General features: G+C 32.2%; 1 protein-coding gene across 7 annotated transcripts in view; it reads right to left on the reverse strand.

Annotated features, from left to right (window-relative positions):
- The window catches only part of LOC147021813 (zinc finger protein 385D-like), a 406,813-nt gene that overhangs the window by 80,367 nt on the left and 300,374 nt on the right, over window positions 1-26,072 (reverse strand). The gene's annotated exons all lie outside the window — the stretch shown is intronic.

The raw sequence follows: 26,072 nt of genomic DNA on the forward strand, positions 1-26,072 counted from the left end.
TGCGGATTCGCGCCCGCCGGCGTGCGGACGGCCACGTAACTCGAATCGCGGCACGTCGCCCACCGGACGGACAATCCAGTCGTGACCCTCTCGGACTAACGCCGGGAACTAGTCACGGGTGGACCTTTCGGTCTCACCACGATCGTGCCAATCGGCCCCCACGTGGGATAGGGTTGCTCGCCAAATTCGACCTACCTAAGTACCCACACGGAGGGTAGACCGGGCGATCGCACCTCGCCGCAGGTCGACTTCGGACACGGGCCACTTTAAGCGACCCGTTCCGTACTATCGGGATAACCGAGCGGTGTTATTCGTCGGCCTCGACGGTTCGATTAATTATCGGGCGTTTTAGCCCACGACCAACCCTTTACGTGAAGCAAGATGGAGATTCAATGAAAGAAAAGACGAAGCGAAGCGGGAAAACAGTTCAACATAATTCACATTTATTTCGCGGCACACGGAAAGCACACACATACAATTCCACCAAAAGCACATGTAAAGGAAGAAGAAACACAATATTACAAAAAAAGCAAATATAAAAGAGAAACACAATGCAGAGCTATCCGACTACTGAGCACACGGCAACACTTATACAATTTTACTTCACAGACGGCGCCGACAACACAGATACCCAAAGCAAAAGAAAAAGAACCACCCTCAAGGATGAGGGGGGTAGGCGGGCCTGGGGCCGAGACCGTGTCGGGCCTACCCGTCTGATGATGAGACGCAGAGCGGCGGTGGCGCCTCAACTCCGCGGGCCTCGCGGACAGTGTCTGGTAGGGGGTGGGAAAGGGGCCCCCTTTGTCGCACTATCTCAGCGCGGGGGGAAACAGGAGGGGGTTGCTGATGCTCGGGGGAAGGAGGATATCACCCTGTCTCGGGTCCCGCGGTGAGCGTCTCCTCCTCGACCTCGGTCGCGTTGCTGGCCTCTCCTCTCCCTCTGCAGCTCCCGGCACCGACGCGAGCACCCCCTCGTCCGCCTTCGCCGTCGCCACCTCTCCACAGCTCCGTCTACTCGCCCTCTCCGTCTCCTCTCTTGGCTCGTCCCAACTCTTCACTCTTGACTTCTCCCACTTCTTTCCAGCTCCACCGACGACTCTCTTGAACTCCGCACAACTCTCTTTACTGACGAACGCAGCCGTTTATATAAGCCCCGTGGCTTCGCTCTTTCACCCTTGACCCTCTGCCTCCGACCCTTCACCTCTCTAACTGGCACCCCATTGGCCCGAGGAAAAGTGGGCGTGAATGCTTTTTGATCCATGAATTTGCATATAGCGACCGCCCTCCAACGCCCTGGAGGCGGGGCCAAATCGCCCCTCGCTCACCGATTGGACGGAACAAAAGTGGGCGTGAGTCGTTTTTGATCCGTTTTTCTTCGGAAAGTCTGTGATGTCTCTGAACACGCTGCTCGGTGCGCGCCCCGCACGAGTCCAGCATCGGCGCCCACAAGTGGCGTGGGAATGACGGTGATGCGATGGTGGCGAGTTGTGACGGTAAAGGTCGTGGCTGTTGTTGTGAAGCGGCGTTGTGGTTGGTGGTTGTTGTTGTGAAGCGGCGTTGTGGTTGGTGGTTGTTGTGAAGCGGCGTTGTGGTTGGTGGTTGTTGTGAAGCGGCGTTGTGGTTGGTGGTTGTTGTTGCGAAGCGGCGTTGTGGTTGGTGGTTGTTGTGAAGCGGCGTTGTGGTTGGTGGCTGTTGTGTGATGGCTGTTGAGACGTGGTTGGTGGTGGTAGTAATGGCGGCTGGTCCAAAATAAAGATAGTAAAGAAAAACGGCTATCTAAAAGGGTCGCAGCCCGCATGAATGACATTTATTCCCTCTAAACAACGGGTTTGGGCCGAACTACACATATACTTACCGAGATATCTCACCTAAGGGACCTGAATGGTGGTTTGCGAATTTCGTCAACCACAACAATATCAACACTTCTGTATCTTTGGAATACACGGCCGTTTTATTTAAGGATATATATTGTGATAAATCGCTTAATCTCACCAAGTCATTCGCGTCAGTTGGGCTTGGATAATTTTTTAATTTCTAAGCATTTTTCATGTTAATATTTTTGGTTATATTATATTTTTGCCATTCAACCTGTGCCTTTGTGTAATAATTTGATAAATCAATATCCGGTTCTTGGGATACACCATAGATAGTACCATCTTTACCAACATAATTCATTTATATTAGATTAAAAATAATATCATAAAAATTTTTATTTTTGTTGAGTTGAAATAACACATACAGACATAATTGACCACAACACTTGGAATTTAATTCTTGGACTTGAAATGTTTGATAAACACCATTCTGTAAGAATTTCATGACTTCAACAGGTGGTGGAAGACCAAAACTACCAAAATAATATTTGTCTTGACCATTAAAAATACAAACCCAATGAGAACCATTCCCATTATTATCTTCTAAGTTCATAATAATATTCTTTGTATGTTTCGGCACATTTGTTAATTCATCTCTCAGACAAATAACCACATTATGAATTTTTAATTTCTTACAATATTTGACAAGTTGTAAATTTGATGTTGCATTCTTTCCAAATTCTTTAAACCACTCATCAATGCTCATTTATTTATTAGAAAGATATAATCCATTACCTCTTTTCGTTAATTTTACACCTGCTTGTGCAATGGAAGAAAGCATATCTCCAACTAACAATCTCGCTTTATCAGGCAGACCTTCAAGTTTTTCAGCAAAATCTACAATTACACCACTTCCACTAATTTGTTTCTCCAACTCTTTGTTATGTCTTTCCAATTCTTTTTGAGCCTGGAGTTGAGCCTTCCTTTTATTGGCAGTTTTCACCGCTGTTGAAATACCACCCGTCAATGCTCCAACCGCACTTAAACCAGCAAATAAAGGAATTAGAAATGGGAGAAATCCTCCACTCGTCTCTTATTGAATATTTTTTTCAACATTGGTTTTGTCATTTTAATTTTAAGTGAGCCAGTGTCATTCAAGATTTTAACCTGTTCTCTTGTGAGCAAAACATCAATTCTTACTGCTCCTTTTCTCTGAATTGTATTGACGTTAATCGTACAAGGCTTTTGATTTTGAACACAAGATGATAGTTTATGAAGATTGATTTGATTAACATATACCCCAGTTGGTACTTTGTCACTCATTTATTTAACAAAAAATTATGTGAGACTAATCATCACACCATTATCTGTATTAATCTGTAATTCTGTTTCTTCCAAAAGCAAACAATATGTATCAACTTCTTCACTCTCTCCTCTTTCAATGTATAGGGAAGTATCCACTCGATTCAACTTTATAGTTTCCTTTTGAGTGCTCAGGTCAAACGCATAGATTGTATACAAACTTTTAAATGCTGTCATATCCAAAATAGGTTCTTTATATCCATTACTTTCACATACCTTTTGGTAAGACTTGTATGCTTCAACAAAATCATTTTTTTCCCAATTAATTTCCAATCTATCTCGTGGATAAAATGTTCCATCTCGAGAAACGCGAAGTTGTTTCACCTTAGCATTATCACTCAATGTATTATTCTTATCAGTCGCAGTATCACCATCTGGCTTTTTAAAAATGATCCACAGATATCGTGGCTTTCCTTCCAGAACACCCAAATTCCACGTGTAAGTAGTTTGATTGAGTTTAACGTGTTGACATCTTCTTTTGAGGTATGATACACTGAGTGGTTTCTTTGGGTTAAGTCTTCGATTCAACATCTCTTCTGTTTTAAGATTAGGAGTATATTCACTGATATACCAACTCATTTCCTCAATTACAAATTTATTCTGATCACCAAAAGCATTACCAACACCAAAAAGCAATCTATTTTCATTATCATTCCTTTGTAGTTGAAATCTAATTTTAAGACCATACAGAACTTTATCATGATCACAAAATCCAAATATACCTTTAAGAGGAACTGCCACAGTAAAACTATTTTCTGCTTTTGTATCATCATTATACGCTCCTTTCCTTTGAGTATATCCAGGGTCTGTGTTTGTTCCCGTTGACATATCAGGAATAAAACCTTCAACAGCCCCCTTTCCCATTCTATCCCTGAATGTATAGAGTGTAAATTTCATCATTTCAGATACAGCAGAGACATAATCAACCGCTTCAACTTCTTGTGTTCCAATATACAAACGTACACTATCAAACATTTTCCAGAAGAAATCATTTACAAGTGTAGCGTTTGTGTTATTCCCAGCTTTAATGAATTTAAATTTACACAACAAGAAACTTTCGGAGAGATAAAAATAGGTTTGTTGATTATTTATTTCAAAACTTTTTGTACCATTCGTATTCCAGTCTGTTCCAGTTATTGCATTTACCTTGAAGTAATCTTCTTTTTTAGTGGAGTTTGAGATAATAATAGTTTCATCCAAATCATAGATACTATCAATTGCTTCCATACTTGTATTTATTGAGGAAAAAAAGATGTTAAAACTTTTGAAACCCTGATCCAAGTATTCGAATTATTTTCTGTCGTTCTTGGGGGGACAACTGAGTTTTGCCTTTCTTAATTTCTTTTATTGCTTGTAATTTATGAGATTCCTTCTGGGCAACTTTTATGCTCTTTACAGCACCTGCTGCATTTCCCACAGCAGAAGCAGTTGAACCAATTCGATCTTTATGTTTAAGAATAGTTGAACCAATACCCTTGAGAGTATCAATTATCCCATCTCCTCTAAATTGATGTCCAACACCCCTTTGTCTCTTAGGTTTATAGTATCCTCTACCAAGATACATACCTTCACCCTTGTAGTATGGGGAAAGGAACATCCCATCCCCTGTAATTATTTTATATTTTCCCAACTCGTGTTTCCTCATAATAACCATCGTATTTATTTATTGGAAAACTTCACGTAGGTGAATTCTGATGGATATAACTTCTCCATTAAAAGAAATCACACGATTATCTTGGTCGGTTATCCTAAAATTTACTCTCTGTATGGTTTTTCCTGACACAGGGAGATAAACCAAATTTTTGGGTTCCATATTGAATTTATAACCAATTGGGGTTGAGTATGCGCTGAATGAAAATATTGTATTTGTTTTTTTTCCATCATTATAAGCACCATCAATCAAATCACAGTGAATTAACACCGAATTTATTCCTGAGGATATTTGAATGACATTATCACTGTAAAACGTCCCATTAGTTTCAATCTTTTTTGAGGAGAAACCCAATAACTCTCCAAATGAATTATCAATTGTGAAATCAACATTGTAGTTATTTTTAACTTTAATCGTTGATTTTGAAGCATGTTTTTGAATGTCTATAACAATATTTTTTGGTTCATCACCCTGTTCTTTCATAAGACGAGCAATTTCGGAAGATATTTGAGAAATCTCATATGCTCCGGGTGAGACTGTTATCGTTTTGTATCCACTTCCCGGATTATAACTAAACTTGTCATGTTTCTCGGTTATATTAAATAAGGTATTATAAGTTTCCATGGACAATAAAGATGCCTCATATTCTTTTGTTGTGTCAAGTTGTAGTGGGTATGGGAATGAAGATGTGTGGTCGCTTGTTGTGAAATTGAAACTAAGGATTGTGCTTCTCATCTTATTTAATATGAGATAAAATGTCTTTATATTGATATTTATTAATTATTTTCATGTTCATCAACTGGTCTAAAATGGCTGATGCTTCATTAAAACAATTATTATTTCCAGCCTTCTTACTGCCTAACAACAATAACAGTCTATTAACTAATTGTGATGGGTCATTTGGAAGAAAACTAACACCTGAACCAAGGATACTTAAAGCCTGAATAATGTGTTTCTCCTTCTCATTCTTCCTACTTTTACCAGAAAGAATAACCCTATAATTTAGAGTGTTCAGCAGATCAATATATACTCTATCATCAATATTTTTCATATCCAATGGTTTATCAATATACTTTGACTCATCCCTCACAGTTGAACCTTGTCTTCCATCTTTTGTGAGAAGAAACATTAATCTTGGAGTTAGTTTGACAGGAGGTTGAGCAGAACTCAAGAACCTTAATTCATCATTAAATATCAATACCTTTTCTTGAACAAGATGAAATATTGCTGGTTGTTCTGTTGGAATGAGTCCTGCTTTGGTTTTTGAATCCGCTGAATATTCATTGTTTTGAAGAGCATTCACAATATAATCAGGGGATCGATTCATCTCTTCCAGTTGTTGAAATAATCCTTCATCATCATATTCTAATTCTCCAATATGCTCTAATTCTTCCTCCGTCATTTTACTGAAATATTTTAACATTTGGAGCTTTCTGGGAGTATATTTTATTGTGGGAACTGTGGAAACATCTATAATTTTTTCTTGGGAAGTTTTTAAAAGTGGTTTAAAAAATTTCTCTTGTTTTCTTTCAAATGCTTCTTCACCCGTTAGTTTTTGTCTGCGTTTCTTCTTTATGTCTGCCTGTTGTTTTACAACTTTTGAAACCAACTCTTGATGTTCCCTAAATCTTCTTGCTCTTTCTTTCACATCCATTTATTTATTGAAAAATATCATTTAATATCTCATCTTGTTTCACAACAATATATTTATATTTTTCAGTCGTGTGTTTCATGTAATCCCCAAATTCCTTTTTACTACATAATGTAGAACAATTGTCTCTCCAAAAATTGTTTATATCTATTGAATTTAACTTGAATAAAATAAAAGTATTAGCATTGTTTCTGATGGAACGACGAGGAACTTGAAAGTACGATTGACTAAGATAAATACAATTACAAGAAGAATGTCTCCCTCTTGTGTAGTCGCTGTCCATTACCGTTTGGTTTCTCTCATTAACACAATCATCAAAGATAACGAGGTTCTTTTTGGATTTATCCAAATCTTGGGGAGACGGTATATCATCCGTATTATCACTAAGAATACAAGTTGTCGGTTTTGATTTCTTTTTACATCTCTGTGTATCACAAAATAGTTGTATTAAATCTTCAATGTTAAAATCATTTAGGTTTTTTTGAAGTTTAAATCAACCGATTATATCTTCTTTTTGAAGACCAGCATTAAAACCTTGTGAGAGTAGTTGATACTCTGGTTGAAAACTCGACTTTGTGAAAATTATTAAATTATCATAATCTAAAAAGTTGGGAGTGAGGAGTATCTTTAAAAGTAAGCAGGTTTTTCCACATCCACTTGAACCAACTATGAGGCATCCTAATGAATTTGGGAGATTTTTATGGTTGTCAAATTTTATCTTATTTTCCCAAATGGGTAAAAAATCATTCATTTATATATTTGGAAAACAGGTTATTTAATTCATTATTGGCTTTTTTCGAAACTCTATATTTTATCCTAAGTTCAGGTTTAATTTCAAGATAATCCATTATTTTATTTATGCAATATCTTGTGTTGATATTTCCCTGAAAATCACATCCATGAATAATATATAACAACAATCCTTTGAACATTTCTCTAATATGTTCAGTTTCTTCCCTTGTAACGAAAGGTGTCTTATCACCCTCGTACTTTACATTCATTTCTCTAATCAATCTTGTTAAGTAATTCATTTTTGGTGTAAATCTAAAGAATTATTTTCCTTTTTATATTTTTGATTATCATTAATTAGAAGATAATCACAGAATATACATTGTTTATAGGCTTTTGACTCTGTGTTTAATCCCCATCTTTCACACGCAGGACAATTCTCAAATTTGTCATATGGAGAATCATGGAATTCAAGAGGCTCAAAATCGAGTAAACTATTCATATTTATAAAGTAAAACTTTACTTAAACTGAAATTCATCTTCGATATCATCTTCAATACTTTCAGAATCATCGATACTTTCATAACTATCGTTTGAACACAAACTCTCGGTGTCATAACTATCGTTTGAATGCAAACTCTCGGTATCATAATCACTCTCATAATCTTCAAAATCTTCAGTTGAATATTGACTCATATTTAATTAGTAGAAAAAACATTACCATCGATATCTACATACATTTTTTCATTAACAGATTCAACTGCTACATTTTTTATATTAAAGGTAATTTTAAAATGATCCTTAACCACTATTGAACGAAATGTCATTTCACCTGATATATTAACATCCTTTATTTCATCAGGATTTATATCTTTAGGGTTGTTGAAAAAAATACAAATTTCTCCTTGCATATTACAGATGGTCTTATCTTTTCTTTCTAAAGCTTCATCCATCAGGTTTTTATTTTTTGATAACTTTTCTTGTTTCATTGCTTTTCCTAGTTTTGAATATATTGCCAGAAGGAGAGGAGAAACTTTTGTTAGAGATACCTTAATTGATATTCTTCCAGGTATACTAAAAGCCCTTCCACTGAAGTAAATTGAAGAACTCATCATATCCACCATAATTGTTTTTATCCAATAGTTGTTATATTTATCTTTGTTCAATTTTACATCCTTGACATATTTCTCAGTATCTTTAACAAATGAAGAGGTTGATTGAAACTTGTCTTTTGTGTCTTGAAACATTGTATTTATTAAGTGAAAAAGTTGGAGGATAAAATGGTTTTAAGCACAGATTCACCTGTAAAATAAACGAAATTTTCATCAAGAAAATTGTAGTTTAAGCACAGATTCACCTGAAAAATAAACGAAATTTTCATCAATAAAATTTTAGTTTCAGCACAGATTCACCTGTAAAATAAACGAAATTTTCATCAAGAAAATTGTAGTTTAAGCACAGATTCACCTGAAAAATAAACGAAATTTTCATCAAGAAAATTTTAGTTTTAGCATAGATTCACCTGTAAAATAAATGAAATTTTCATCAAGAAAATTTTAGTTTAAGCAAAGTTTTATTATATAAATATGGTGAATACAATGTACTGCGATGTTTGTAATCACGAATATAAACATTATAGAAAACACCTCCGAACCAACAAACACACATTTAATCTATTTCATAAAATATCTCCTCTTGAGTTGGAAAGAAAACATTGTGATATCTGCTCAAAGGATGTTTTGAAGAGTAGTTATAATAGACATCTTCAATCACAAAAACACAAGAAAAATGAGTTTAAAGTAAAGGGAGACTATTATATTGAAAACACTGATGGGGCATTTAAAGGGCATATAAAAAAAAGGATTTTTCAATTTGGAGAACCTGGTCCATCATCAATAGTTGAATCAATTGAAATAGTGAAACCTGATGTTGAAAAATTTATTAAAAAGACATTAAAAGAAATGAAAACTTTAAAGTTTTATATGGGAGTGAAAATGAATATGAAAGGACAAGATGAAGAACAAACTCCTTATATGAGAACAGATCTTCATTTTATAACATCATTTCAAGATTTTTTGAACAGTGGGGTTTATGAAGAACTATCAAGACAAGAGGAGGATGTTGATAATACAGTGGTCGGAAGTGGATTCAATATTAAAAAAATCATCTTTTTAGATATACACATTCTAAAATCAAACCCTCTTAAAGCTTCTTCTTATATTGAATTACCAAAAGAAATAAAACGAAAGAAGGCAGTTGTTAATATTAAGAATAATGATAATAAATGTTTTCTCTGGTCTGTTCTTGCTCACTTACATCCACCAAAATGTAATTCAGAAAGAGTAAAACAATATATGAAATATGAGAATACCTTGGACATGAAAGATTTTAAATTCCCAATGCCACTAACAGATATTCCTAAATTTGAGAAAAAGAATAATCTTTCTATTAATGTATATGGATTAACGGATACAAACAAAGTTCAAATATTAAAAATTTCAAACAACTATAAAAATGAAGAAACACACATTGATCTTTTATATTTTAGTGTTGGAAAGAATTCACATTACACATACATCATTAATTTATCAAGATTAATCTCTTCTCAGGTATTCAGAACAGCAAACAGAATAGGCTATATCCTTGTCAGCGATGTCTTAATTCATTTCATACAAAAGAACGATTAGAACAACATTCAAAATATTGTAGTAATCATAAATCAGCTGTAATTACAATGCCTAAACCTGGTGAAAAGATTTCTTTTGAAGATTATAATAAATCTATCATGCACCCATTTGTGATATACGCTGATTTTGAGTGTATCCTTAAAAAGATAAATACTGCTTCTCCTAATCCAAAAGAATCATATACAAATAAACATCAAAAACATATTCCTTGTGGTTTCTGTTATTATATCAAATCATCTGTTGGAGAAAAGTATAACAAACTTGAACATTATAGTGGAAAAAAAGCTTCACAAGAGTTTGTAAAACGATTAGAAAAGGATTGTATAAGACTCACTAAATTAATGAAAGAAACAAATGAACCGATGAAATTAACCAAAGAAGAAAAATTAGAATTTAGAAAGAACAATATCTGTCATATTTGTGAGGGGGAAATTAAGGAGTCTAAAGTTAGGGATCATTGTCATCTTACTGGTAAATATAGAGGTCCTGCTCATTCCTGTTGTTATCTTAATTATAAATTACCTTCTTTTATTCCAGTCTTTCTTCACAATAGTGCCAACTATGATACACATCTATTTATAAATGAACTTTCAAAAACACCAGGGAATATTTCTGCCATAACAAACACAAGTCAAAAGTATATATCATTTACAAAAATGATATTCACAAAACCTATAACTCGTATTAGGTTTCTTGATTCTTACAAGTTTATGGGAACACCACGAGCCAACCTCGCATCAAATCTAAGCTCCACGGACTGTTTTCCAAATCTTAATTCATTCTTTGCAAAAGAGGAAATTCTAACGAAAGAGGAAATTCAGATTAAAGAGAGAATTCAAAGTAAAGAGGAAATTCTAATCAATGAGGAAATTAATGAAGAAATTCTTCCTGAAGATGAAATTCTAATTATACAGAAAATTCGAACAAAGAATGAAATTCTAACTAAAGATGAAATTCTGATTAAAGAGGGAATTCTAACTCGAGAGGAAATTGAAACAAGGAATGAAATTCAAAGTAAAGAGAAAATTCTTACAAGTAAGGGAATTTATCCTGGTGGTTATATGGATTCATTTATGAGATTTAAAGAAACACAACTTCCTTCAAAAGAAAGTTTCTATAATAACCTTTATGAAGAAGAGATAAGTGATAAGGAATATAAACACACACAAGAAATATGGAAAATATTTAAGATAAAGAACCTTGGAGAATATCATGATTTGTATCTAAAAACAGATGTTTTATTGTTAGCTGATGTGTTTGAAGCTTTTAGATCACTCTGTCTTAATAAAAATTGTTATTGATTAGATCCTGCCCACTATTTCACAGCTCCTGGTTTAGCTTGGAGTGCAATGTTGAAAATGACAAAACAAGATATAGATTTAATCAGTGATGTTGATATGCTTTTGATGATTGAGAAGTCCAAGAGAGGTGGAATATCACAAGTATGTTCAAAAAGATATGCTAAAGCAAATAATAAATATCTTCCAAATTATGATAGTGAAAAAGATAGTAATTATTTGATGTATTTTGATGCTAATAATTTGTATGGATGGGCAATGTCTCAATCTCTGCCTTATGGTAAATTAGAGTGGGTGGAAGAAAAGGATTATGAAAAGGCTTTGATGAATATTGTTATTTCTTCTCAAGAGGAATGAATGACGAAGAAGAAGGTTATTATTTTGAAGTTGATTTGAGGTACCCGAGTGATCTTCATAATAAGCATAAACATCTTCCTTTTGTATGTGAGAAAGAAACCCCAAAGAAAGAATGGTTAAGTGATTATCATAAAAGTTTTAATATTAAAGTTAAATCAACAGAAAAGTTAATAACAACATTCTATGATAAAGAGGGATATGTTTTGCATCAAAGGAACTTGAGACAATATTTATCTGCTGGGTTGAGAGTAGCTAAAATTCATAGAGTTTTAAAATTTAAACAAAGTCCTTGGGTGAAAAAGTATATTCAATTCAATACAGATATGAGAGCAAATACAAAAGTAAAATTTGAAGGGGACTTTTATAAATTAATGAATAATGCTGTATTTGGAAAGACTATGGAAAATGTTAGAAACAGGCAAAACATTAGATTCGCAACATCTTGGAAAGAAGCTTCGAGATTGATAAATAAACCAAGTTTTGAGAGAGAAGAGGTTTTTTCAGAGAAGTTTTCTGCAATTCATATGAAAAGGAAAGTATTGTAATGAATAAACCAATTTATATTGGAACAGCAGTTCTTGATTTATCAAAGATATTGATGTATGATTATTTGTAAAATGACTTAAAGAAAGAGTATGGTGAAAATGTTTCATTGTTGTATATGGACACTGATAGTTTGATCCTAGATATAAAAACTGATGATGTTTATAAAGATATGAAGAAAAATATTGGAGTGTATGATACAAGTAATTTCAGCAAGAAGAGCGAGTTATTTTCCAAAAAGAATGAAAAGGTTATTGGTAAGTTTGAGGATGAGTTGGGTGGAAAAGTAATGAGTGAGTTTATTGGATTGAGAGCAAAGGCATATGCTTATAAGTATGGTGATCAGATTGATAAGAGGTTAAAGGGAATAAAGAAATATGTAATAAAGAAATCAATAACTTTTAGAAATTATTATAATTGTTTGATGAATAAGAAAGAAGAATATAGGAAAATGAATACAATAAGAAGTTATAAACATAACATATATATATAGTGAAGAAGTAAATAAAAAGGCATTAGGAGCCTTTGATGATAAGATTTATTTTAGATAATTGAATAGATTGTGTTCCATATGGATATTGTGTGATAGAGTGTATAAAATAGATTGTATTTTAACGATGGGAAGATGGGTTAGGGTTTTTGTAAGGGCTACCGCGTTTTTTCGCAATATATAAATGGTCAAACCAAGTATTAATCAAACTAAAAAGTGGAGAAAATCTCAGTCTTGGTATATAAATGGAAAACATAATGAATGTGAAAAAATCAAATAAGTCTTATTGAAAAAATAACTAAAACAAAGGTAAATAAAACAAATAAGCGAATCAATTTAAAAACTAGTAAGTTAGAGGATGCAAAGAAAAAAATGAATATCCTTGAATGGACTGAAAACTTTGATGGTTATCAATTGAACAATGAAAAAACAATTTACTATAATCTCAAAATGATATGTGGCTCAGGAGGTGGTCAAACAAGAGCATTAAGAGAAGTTTATCATTTTGTAATGGCACAAAAGGGGTATCTTAAAAAATATAAAGATTCAAATGTTTTGTTTTTCAATATTTTAGATGGGGATTATTGTGCAAAGAAAATTCAACTATTGAAGGAATTTGAGAATGAACAAATGTTTATAGGTTCAATGAGTGAGGTAAACAATATGCATCAGTTATTTGATAAAGAGTGTCCCGAGGCTTAGACGTTTCAGATATTTCTTTAGAATCACCTTTAACAAATCACATTACGACTTTACTACTTGAACAAATCTTTATCTTGTTGCATAGGTTATTTGAATAGAGAGCCCCTAGGTTAAAAGGGGAGACAAATAAATATACCTTGGTCTAAAAAGGGGATTTATTTTTTAGGGAAAAAAAAAGAAAAATTTCATTGCTGAAAATCCCCCATTCATTTACATGGGGAAAAGTGAGCCAGAATCAGTATTCTTACCCTACTCTTATTATATATAATCCTGTTTTCATGATATAAACAAGGGCAAAACCATTATTATATTTACCATTATTAAATTCTTTTATTTGTTGTTTACTAATCGTGGCCCCACAAAACTCATTCTCGATACCAAGTGGATAATATTTTTCCTTACGAGACTGATTTAATTGTTCCAGGTCTTCGAGGTCAATTTTAAATGACCAATTATACCCTAAATCATTCATATCATACCCCCATTGTTCTATTCTCATACAAACGATACGCTCTTCTTTATAAAAATTTATTTTAATTCGAACTGTGAATTCTGTATGACCTGGAGATAATATCAACACTTCTGTATCTTTGAAATACACGGCCGTTTTATTTAAAGATATATATATATTGTGATAAATCGCTTAATCTCACCAAGTCATTCGCGTCAGTCGGGCTTGGATAATTTTTTTATTTATAAGCATTTTTCATGTTAATATTTTTGGTTATATTATATTTATGTCGTTCAGCCTGTGCCTTTGTGTAATAATTTGATAAATCAATATCCAGTTCTTGGGATACACCAAAGATAGAACCATCTTTACCAACATAAGTCATTTATATTCGATTAAAAATAATATCATAAATTTTTTTATTTTTGTTGAGTTGAAATAACACATATAGACATAATTGATCACAACACTTGGAATTTAATTCTTGGACTTGAAATGTTTGATAAACACCATTCTGTAAGAATTTTATGACTTCAACAGGTGGTGGAAGACCAAAACTATCAAAATAATATTTGTCTTGACTATTAAAAATACAAACCCAATGAGAACCGTTCCCATTATTATCTTCTAAATTCATAATAATATTCTTTGTATGTTTCGGCACATTTCTTAATTCATCTCTCATACAAATAACCACATTATGAATTTTTAATTTCTTACAATATTTGACAAGTTGTAAATTTGATGTTGTATTCTTTCCAAATTTTTCCAACCACTCATCAATGCTCATTTATTTATTAGAAAGATATAATCCATTACCTCTTTTCGTTAATTTTACACCTGCTTGTGCTATAGAAAAAAGCATATCTTCAACTAACAATCTCGCTTTATCAGGCAGACCTTCAAGTTTTTCAGCAAAATCTACAATTACACCACTTACACTAATTTGTCTCTCCAACTCTTTGTTATGTCTTTCCAATTATTTTTGAGCCTGGAGTTGAGCCTTCCTTTCGTTGGCAGTTGGTTTTTTAATTCGAACTGTGAATTCTGTATGACCTGGAGATAATATCAACACTTCTGTATCTTTGAAATACACGGCCGTTTTATTTAAAGATATATATATATTGTGATAAATCGCTTAATCTCACCAAGTCATTCGCGTCAGTCGGGCTTGGATAATTTTTTTTTTATAACTCCCACCGCTGTATGAGCCTCCCACCGCTGTTGAAATACCACCCGTCAATGCTCCAACCGCACTTAAACCAGCAAATAAAGGAATTAGAAATGGGAGAAATCCTCCACTCGTCTCTATTATTGAATATTTTTTCAACTTTGGTTTTGTCATTTTAATTTTAAGTGAGCCAGTGTCATTCAAGATTTTAACCTGTTCTCTTGTGAGCAAAACATCAATTCTTACTGCTCCTTTTCTCTGAATTGTATTAACGTTAATCGTACAAGGCTTTTGATTTTGAACACAAGATGATAGTTTATGAAGATTGATTTGATTCACATATACCCCAGTTGGTACTTTGCCACTCATTTATTTAACAAAAAATTATGTGAGACTAATCATCACACCATTATCTGTATTAATCTGTAATTCTGTTTCTTCCAAAAGCAAACAATATGTATCAACTTCTTCACTCTCTCCTCTTTCAATGTATAGGGAAGTATCCACTCGATTAGATTTTATAGTTTCCTTTTGAGCGCTCACGTCAAACGCAGAGATTGTACACAAACTTTTAAAGGCTGTCATATCCAAAATAGGTTCTTTATTTCCATTACTTTCACACACCTTTTGGTAAGACTTGTATGCTTCAGCAAAATCATTTTTTTCCCAATTAATTTCCAATCTATCTCGTGGATAAAATGTTCCATCTAGAGAAACGCGAAGTTGTTTCACCTTTGCATTATCACTCAATGCATTATTCTTATCAGTCGCAGTATCACCATCTGGCTTTTTAAAAATGATCCACAGATATCGTGGCTTTCCTTCCAGAACACCCAAATTCCACGTGTAAGTAGTTTGGTTGAGTTTAACGTGTTGACATCTTCTTTTGAGGTATGATACACTGAATGGTTTATTTGAGTTAAGTCTTCTATTCAACATCTCTTCTGTTTTAAGATTAGGAGTATATTCACTGATATACCAACTCATTCCCTCAATTACAAATTTATTCTGATCATCAAAAGCATTACCAACACCAAAAAGCAATCTATTTTCATTATCATTCCTTTGTAGTTGAAATCTAATTTTAAGACCATACAGAACTTTATCATGATCACAAAATCCAAATATACCTTTAAGAGGAACTGCCACAGTAAAACTATTTTCTGCTTTTGTATCATCATTATACGCTCCTTTCCTTTGAGTATATCCAGGGTCTGTGTTTGTTCCCGTTGACATATCAGGAATAAAACCTTCGACAGACCCCTTTCCCATTCTATCACTGAATGTATAGAGTGTAAATTTCATCATTTCTGATACAGCAGAGACATAATCAACCGCTTCAACTTCTTGTGTTCCAATATACAAACGCACACTATCAAACATTTTCCAGAAGAAATCATTTACAAGTGTAGCGTTTGTGTTATTCCCAGCTTTAGTGAATTTAAATTTACACAACAAGAAACTTTCGGAGAGATTCAAATAGGTTTGTTGATTATTTATTTCAAAACTTTTTGTACCATTCGTATTCCAGTCTGTTCCAGTTATTGCATTTACCTTGAAGTAATCTTCTTTTTTAGTGGAGTTTGAGATAATAATAGTATCATCCAAATCATAGATACTATCAATTGCTTCCATACTTGTATTTATTGAGGAAAAAAAGATGTTAAAACTTTTGAAACCCTGATCCAAGTATTCAAATTCGTTCTTGGGGGGGACAACTGAGTTTTGCCTTTCTTAATTTCTTTTATTGCTTGTAATTTATGAGATTCCTTCTGGGCATCTTTTAATCTCTTTACAGCACCTGCTACATTTCCCACAGCAGAAGCAGTTGAACCAATTAGATCTTTATGTTTAAGAATAGTTGAACCAATACCCATGAGAGTATCAATTATCCCATCTCCTCTAAATTGATGTCCAACACCCCTTTGTCTCTTAGGTTTATAGTATCCTCTACCAAGATGCATACCTTCAATCTTGTAGTATGGGGAAAGGAACATCCCATCCCCTGTAATTATTTTATATTTTCCCAACTCGAGTTTCCTCACAATAACCATCGTATTTATTTATTGGAAAACTTCACGTCGGTGAATTCCGATGGATATAACTTCTCCATTAAAAGAAATCATATGATTATCTTGGTTGGTTATCCTAAAATTTACTCTGTGTATGGTTTTTCCTGACACAGGGAGATAAACCAAATTTTTGGGTTCCATATTGAATTTATAACCAATTGGGGTTGAGTATGCGCTGAATGAAAATATTGTATTTGTTTTTTTTCCATCATTATAAGCACCATCAATCAAATCAGAGTGAATTAACACCGAATTTATTCCTGAGGATATTTGAATGACTTTATCACTCTAAAAAGTCCCATTGGTTTCAATCTTTTTTGAGGAGAAACCCAATAACTCTCAAAATGAATTATGAATTGTGAAATCAACCTTGTAGTTATTTTTAACTTTAATCGTTGATTTTGAAGTATGTTTTTGAATGTCTATAACAATATTTTTGGTTCATCACCCTGTTCTTTCATAAGACGAGCAATTTCGGAAGATATTTGAGAAATCTCATATGCTCCGGGTGAGACTGTTATCATTTTGTATCCACTTCCGGGATTACAACTAAACTTGTCATTTTTATCAGTTATATTAAATCAGGTAGTATAAGTTTCCATGGACAATAAAGATGCCTCATATTCTTTTGTTGGGTCAAGTTGTAGTGGGTATGGGAATGAAGATGTGTGGTCGCTTGTTGTGAAATTAAAACTCTGGATTGTGCTTCTCATCTTATTTAATATGAGATAAAATGTCTTTATATTGAGATTTATTAATTATTTTCATGTTCATCAACTGGTCTGAAATGGTTGATGCTTCATTAAAACAATTGTTATTTCCAGCCTTCTTACTACCTAACAACAATAACAGTCTATTAACCAATTGCGATGGGTCATTTGGAAGAAAACTAATACCTGAACCAAGGATAATTAAAGCCTGAATTATGTGTTTCTCCTTCTCATTTTTACTACTTTTACCAGAAAGAATAACCCCATAACTTAGAGTGTTCAGCAGATCAATATATACTCTATCGTCATTATTTTTCATATCCAATGGTTTATCAATATACTTTGATTCATTCCTCACAGTTGAAGCTTGTCTTCCATCTTTTGTGAGAAGAAACATTAATCTCGGAGTTAGTTTAACAGGGGGTTGAGCAGAACCCAAGAACCTTAATTCATCATTAAATATCAATACCTTTTCTTGAAGAAGATGAAATATTGCTGGTTGTTCTGTTGGAATGAGTCCTGCTTTGGTTTTTGAATCTGCTGAATATTCATTGTTTTGAAGAGCATTCACAATATAATCAGGGGGTCGATTAATCTCTTCCAGTTGTTGAAATAAACCTTCATCATCATATACCTTTAATTCTCCTAAATGCTTTAATTCTTCCTCCGTCATTTGATCAAAATCTTTTAACATTTGAAGTTTTTTAGGAGTATATTCTACTGTGGGAACTGTGGAAACATCTTTCATTTTTTCTTGGGAAGTTTTTAAAAGTGGTTTAAAAAATTTCTCTTGTTTTCTTTAAAATGCTTCTTCGCCCATTAGTTTCTGTCTGCGTTTCTTCTTTATGTCTTCCTGTTGTTTTACAACTTTTGAAACCAACTCTTGATATTCCTTAAATCTTCTTGCTCTTTCTTTTGCATCCATTTATTTATTGTAAAATATCATTCAATGAATTGTAAAGATCAACAGGGAAATTTTGCTTTTCTTCATCATTCAAGTAGATGTGTTCAAATAAATCCTTTTCTTTAAATATTTCATCAAATTCTTTATTAACATTAATGCGAGTTGTAATTTCTTCTTCACTAATACTTGCATCTCTGCTTTTCATCCGTTTGCATTGAGTTTCTTCATCAACATCAAAACCGAATCATAAAATCTTCACTCCGCTCAGATGTTTAATAATTTGTCTCGTTCCTTCTGGATTAGTTTCTAATATCCCAAGACCACCAGATTTTAGTTTCCTTAACTCACTCTTACAATGTGAATATTTTGTTGTACCAAGAGAAACCTCAAATATTTGACCTTCATTCCTCAATCGCATATGTTCCTCCACTAAAATATAGTGATAATCTTCACCTTTTACTTCTGCAGGTCTTATTGCTCTAGTTGTTGTTGATGCAATGCGTATCATGGGGTGTTTTTTAAGTAAATTTACAATATTCTCATTTGTACTACACAAGAACCTTGATTTATGAAAGTTTTTTCCAGAAGCAGATTTACCCACAAGATTTACAATAATAGTTGTCATTTATATATGTAATTGTTTATAAAACAAAAAATATATCCCTTCATATCTCATCTTGTTTCACAACAATATATTTGTATTTTTCAGTCGTGTGCTTCATGTAATTCTCAAATTTATTTTTACTACATAATGTAGAACAATTATCTCGCCAAAAATTATTGATATCTATTCAATTTAACTTGAATAAAATAAAAGTATTAGCATTGTTTCTGATGGAAAGACGAGGAAGTTGAAAGTATGATTGACTAAGATAAATACAATTACAAGAAGAATGTCTCCCTCTTGTGTAGTAGCTGTCCATTACCGTTTGGTTTCTCTCATTAACACAATCATCAAAGATAACGAGGTTCTTTTTTGATTTATCCAAATCTTGGGGAGACGGTATATCATCCGTATTATCACTAAGAATACAAGTTATAGGATTTGATTTCTTTTTACATCTCTGTGTATCACAAAATAGTTGAATTATATCTTCAATGTTATAATCATTTAGGTTTTTTTGGCGTTTAAATAAACCGATTATATCTTCTTTTTGAAGACCAGCATTAAAACCTTGTGAGAGTCGTTGATACTCTGGTTGAAAACTCAACTTTGTGAAAATTATTAAATTATCATAATCTAAAAAGTTGGGAGTGAGGAGCATCTTTAAAAGTAAGCAGGTTTTTCCACATCCACTTGAACCAACTATGAGACATCTTAAGGAATTTGGGAGATTTTTATGGTTGTTAAATTTTATCTTATTTTCCCAAATGGGTAAAAAATCAATCATTTATATATTTGGAAAACAGGTTATTTAATTTATTATTGGCTTTTTTAGAAACTCTATATTTTATCCTTAGTTCAGGTTTACTTTCAAGATAATCCATTATTTTATTTATACAATATCTTGTGTTGATATTTCCCTGAAAATCACATCCATGAATAATATATAACAACAATCCTTTGAACATTTCTCTAATATGTTCAGTTTCTTCCCTTGTAACAAAAGGTGTGTTATCACCCTCATACTTTACATTCATTTCTCTAATCAATCTTGTAAAGTCATTCATTTTTGGTGTAAATCTAAAAGAATTATTTTCCTTTTTATATTTTTTATGATCATTCATTAGAAGATAATCACAGAATATACATTGTTTATAGGCTTTTGACTCTGTGTTTAATCCCCGTCTTTCACACGCAGGACAATTCGCAAATTTGTCATATGGAGAATCAGGAAAGTCTAGCATATTTATAAAGTAAAACTTTACTTAAACTGGAATTCATCTATACTTTCAGTTGAATATTGACTCATATTTAATAATATTACCATCGATATCGATATACTTTTTTTCATTACCAGATTCAACGACAACATTTTTTATACTAAAGGTAATTTTAAAATGATCGTTAACTACTATTGAACGAAATTTCAAACGAAATTTGAACGTCATTTCACCTGATATATTAACATCCTTTATTTCATCAGGATTTACATCTTTTGGGTTGTTGAAAAAAATACAAATTTATCCTTGCATATTACAGATGGTCTTATCTTTTCTTTCTAAAGCTTCATCCATAAGGTTTTTGTTTTTTGATACTTTTTCTTGTTTCATTGCTTTTTCTAGTTTTGAATATATTACCAGAAGGAGAGGAGAAACTTTTGTTAGAGATACTTTAATTGATGTTCTACCAGGTATACTAAAAGCCCTTCCACTGAAGGAAATTGAAGAACTCATATTATTTACCATAATTGTTTTTATCCAATAGTTGTTATATTTATCTTTGTTCAATTTTACATCCTTGACATATTTCTCAGTATATTTAACAAATGAAGAGATTGATTGAAACTTGTCTTTTGTGTCTTGAAACATTGTATTTATTAAGTGAAAAAGTTGGAGGATAAAATGGTTTTAAGCACAGATTCACCTGTAAAATAAACGAAATTTTCATCAAGAAAATTTTAGTTTAAGCAAAGATTTATTATATAAATATGGTGAATACAACATACTGTGATGTTTGTAATCACAAATATAAACATTATAGAAAACACCTCCGAACCAACAAACACACATTTAATCTATTTCATAAAATATCTCCTCTTGAGTTGGAAAGAAAACATTGTGATATCTGTTCAAAGGATGTTTTGAAGAGAAGTTATAATAGACATCTTCAATCACAAAAACACAAGAAAAATGAGTTTAAAGTAAAGGGAGACTATTATATTGAAAACACTGATGGGGCATTTAAAGGGCATATAAAAATAAGGATTTTTCAATTTGGAGAACCCGGTCCATCATCAATAGCTGAATCAATTGAAATAGTGAAACCTGATGTTGAAAAAGTTATTAAAAAGACATTAAAAGAAATGAAAACTTTAAAGTTTTATATGGGAGTGAAAATGAATATGAAAAGAAAAGATGAAGAACAAACTCCTGAAATGAGAACAGATCTTCATTTTATAACATCATTTCAAGATTTTTTGAATAGTGGGGTTTATGAAGAACTATCAAGACAAGAGGAGGATGTTGATAATACAGTGGTAGGAAGTGGATTCAATATTTAAAAAAATCATCTTTTTAGATATACACATTCTAAAATCAAACCCTCTTAAAGCTTCTTATATTGAATTACCAAAAGAAATAAAACGAAAGAAGGCAGTTGTTAATATTAAGAATAATGACAATAAATGTTTTCTCTGGTCTGTTCTTTCTCACTTACATCCACCAAAATGTAATTCAGAAAGAGTAAAACAATATATGAAATATGATAATACCTTGAACATTAAAGATTTTAAATTCCCAATGCCACTAACAGATATTCCTAAATTTGAGAAAAAGAATAATCTTTCTATTAATGTATATGGATTAATGGATACAAACAAAGTTCAAATATTAAAAATTTCAAACAATGATAAAAATGAAGAAACACACATTGATCTTTTATATTTTAGTGTTGGAAAGAATTCACATTACACATACATCAATAATTTATCAGGATTAATCTCTTCTCAGGTATTCAGAACAGCAAACAAAATATATCCTTGTAAGCGATGTCTTAATTCATTTCATACAAAAGAACGATTAGAACAACATTCAAAATATTGTAGTAATCATAAATCAGCTGTAATTACAATGTCTAAACCTGGTGAAAAGATTTCTTTTGAAGATTATAATAAATCTATCATGCACCCATTTGTGATATACGCTGATTTTGAATGTATCCTTAAAAAGACAAATACTGCTTCTCCTAATCCAAAAGAATCGTATACAAATAAATATCAAAAACATATTCCTTTTGGTTTCTGTTATTATATCAAATCATCTGTTGGAGAAAAGTATAACAAACTTGAACATTATCGTGGGAAAAAAGCTTCACAAGAGTTTGTAAAACGATGAGAAAAGGATTGTATAAGACTCACTAAATTAATGAAAGAAACAAATGAACCGATGAAATTAACCAAAGAAGAAAAATTAGAATTTAGAAGGAACAATATCTGTCATATTTGTGAGGGGGAAATTAAGGAGTCTAAAGTTAGGGATCATTGTCATCTTACTGGTAAATATAGAGGTCCCACTCATTCCTGTTGTAATCTTAATTATAAATTACCTTCTTTTATTCCAGTCTTTCTTCACAACAGCGCCAACTATGATACACATCAATTTATAAATGAACTTTCAAAAACACCAGGGAATATTTCTGCCATAACAAACACAAGTCAAAAGTATATTTCATTTACAAAAATGATATTCACAAAACCTTTAACTCGTATTAGGTTTCTCGATTCTTACAAGTTTATGGGAACACCACCAGCCGACCTCGCATCAAATCTAAGCTCCACGGACTCTTTTCCAAATCTTAATTCATTCTTTCCAAAAGAGGAAATTCTAACTAAAGAGGAAATTCAGATTAAAGAGAGAATTCAAAGTAAAGAGGAAATTCTAATTAATTAGGAAATTAATGAAGAAATTCTAACTGAAGATGAAATTGTAATTATAAAGAAAATTCTAACTAAAGAGGAAATTCTGATTAACGATGAAATTCTGATAAAAGAAGGAATTCTCACGAGAGAGGAAATTCAAACAAGGAATGAAATTCAAAGTAAAGAGAAAATTCTTACAAGTAAGGGAATTTATCCTTATGATTATATGGATTCATTTATGAGATTTAAAGAAACACAACGTCCTTCAAAAGAAAGTTTCTATAATAACCTTTATGAAGAAGAGATAAGTGATAAGGAATATAAACACACACAAGAAATATGGAAAATATTTAAGATAAAGAACCTTGGAGAATATCATGATTTATATCTTAAAACAGATGTTTTATTGTTAGCTGATGTGTTTGAAGCTTTTAGATCACTCTGTCATAATAAAAATTGTTATGGATTAGATCCTGCCCACTATTTCACAGCTCCTGGTTTAGCTTGGAGTGCAATGTTGAAAATGACAAAACAAGATATAGATTTAATCAGTGATGTTGATATGCTTTTGATGATTGAGAAGTCCAAGAGAGGTGGAATATCACAAGTATGTTCAAAAAGATATGCTAAAGCAAATAATAAATATCTTCCAAATTATGATAGTGAAAAAGATAGTAATTATTTGATGTATTTTGATGCTAATAATTTGTATGGATGGGCAATGTCTCAATCTCTGCCTTATGGTAAATTAGAGTGGGTGGAAGAAAAGGATTATGAAAAGGCTTTGATGAATATTGTTATTTCTTCTCAAGAGGAATTGAATGACGAAGAAGAAGGTTATTATTTTGAAGTTGATTTGAGGTACCCGAGTGATCTTCATAATAAGCATAAAGACCTTCCTTTTGCATGTGAGAAAGAAACCCCAAAGAAAGAATGGTTCAGTGATTATCATAAAAGTTTTAATATTAAAGGCAAATCAACAGAAAAGTTATTAACAACATTCTATGATAAAGAGGGATATGTTTTGCATCAGAGAAGCTTAAAACAGTTTTTGAGAGAAGGATTGAGAATAGCTAAAATTCATAGAGTTTTAAAATTTAAACAAAGTCCTTGGGTGAAAAAGTATATTCAATTCAATACAGATATGAGAGCAAATACAAAAGTAAAATTTGAAGGGGACTTTTATAAATTAATGAATAATGCTGTATTTGGAAAGACTCTGGAAAATGTTAGAAACAGGCAAAACATTAGATTCGCAACATCTTGGAAAGAAGCTTCGAGATTGATAAATAAACCAAGTTTTGAGAGAGAAGAGGTTTTTTCAGAGAACTTTTCTGCAATTCATATGAAAAAGGAAAGTATTGTAATGGATAAACCAATTTATATTGGAACAGCAGTTCTTGATTTATCAAAGATATTGATGTATGATTATTTGTATAATGACTTAAAGAAAGAGTATGGTGAAAATGTTTCATTGTTGTATATGGACACTGATAGTTTTATCCTAGATATAAAAACTGATGATGTTTATAAAGATATGAGGGAAAATATTGGAGTATATGATACAAGTAATTTCAGCAAGAAGAGTGAGTTATTTTCCAAAAAGAATGAAAAGGTTATTGGTAAGTTTAAGGATGAGTTGGGTGGAAAAGTAATGAGTGAGTTTATTGGATTGAGAGCAAAGGCATATGCTTATAAAGATGGTGATCAGATTGATAAAAGGTTAAAGGGAATAAAGAAATATGTAATAAAGAAATCAATAACTTTTAGAAATGATTATAATTGTTTGATGAATAAGAAAGAAGAATATAGGAAAATGAATACAATAAGAATTTATAAACATAACATATAAAGTGAAGAAGTAAATAAAAAGGCATTTGGAGCCTTTGATGATAAGAGATTTATTTTAGATAATGGAATAGATTGTGTTCCATATGGATATTGTATGATAGAATGTATAAAATAGATTGTGTTTTAACGATGGGAAGATGGGTTAGGGTTTTTTAAGGGCTACCGCCGTGTTTTTTCGCAATATATAAATGGTCAAACCAAGTATTAATCAAACTAAAGAGTGGAGAAAATCTCAGTCTTGGTATATAAATGGAAAACATAATGAATGTGAAAAATATCAAATTAGTCTTATTTAAAAAATAACTAAAACAAAGGTAAATAAAACAAATAAGCGAATCAATTTATAAAGTAGTAAGTTGGAGCATGTAAAGAAAAAAATGAATATCCTTGAATGGACTGAAAACTTTGATGGATATCAATTGAACAATGAAAAAACAATTTACTATAATCTTAAAATGATATGTGGCTCAGGAGGTGGTCAAACAAGAGCATTAAGAGAAGTTTATCATTTCGTAATGGCACAAAAGGGGAATCTTAGAAAATATAAAGATTCCAATGTTTTGTTTTTCAATATTTTAGATGGGGATTATTGTGCAAAGAAAATTAAACTATTGAAGGAATTTGAGAATGAACAAATCTTTATAGGTTCAATGAGTGAGCTAAACAATATGCATCGGTTATTTGATAAAGAGTGTCCCGAGGCTTAGACGTTTCAGATATTTCTTTCGAATCACCTTTAACAAATCACATTACCACTTTAGTACTTGAACAAAGCTTTATCTTATTGCATGGGTTATTTGAAAAAAACTATCCCCAGGTTAAAAGGGGAGACAAATAAATATACCTTGGGATAAAAAGGGAGTTTATTTTTAGGGAAAAAATGAATCGCTGAAAATCCCCCATTCATTTACATGGGGAAAAGTGAGCCAGAATCAGTATATTCACCCTACATATATACATATGTATGTATATATATATATATATATATATCAACATAACCGTAAAACAACGTTGCATTTATAAAGACGTTTCAGGGATATGTTCACAAACATTATTCTTTACAAACAGCTGCGTGTGATGGGTGGAAAAATAATTTGGCTCAGTAATTT

This window comes from Eptatretus burgeri, chromosome 8 (assembly GCF_056783735.1).
Source record: "Eptatretus burgeri isolate ZD-2024b chromosome 8, Ebu_testis_v1, whole genome shotgun sequence".
Classification (NCBI taxonomy): Eukaryota; Metazoa; Chordata; class Myxini; order Myxiniformes; family Myxinidae; genus Eptatretus; species Eptatretus burgeri.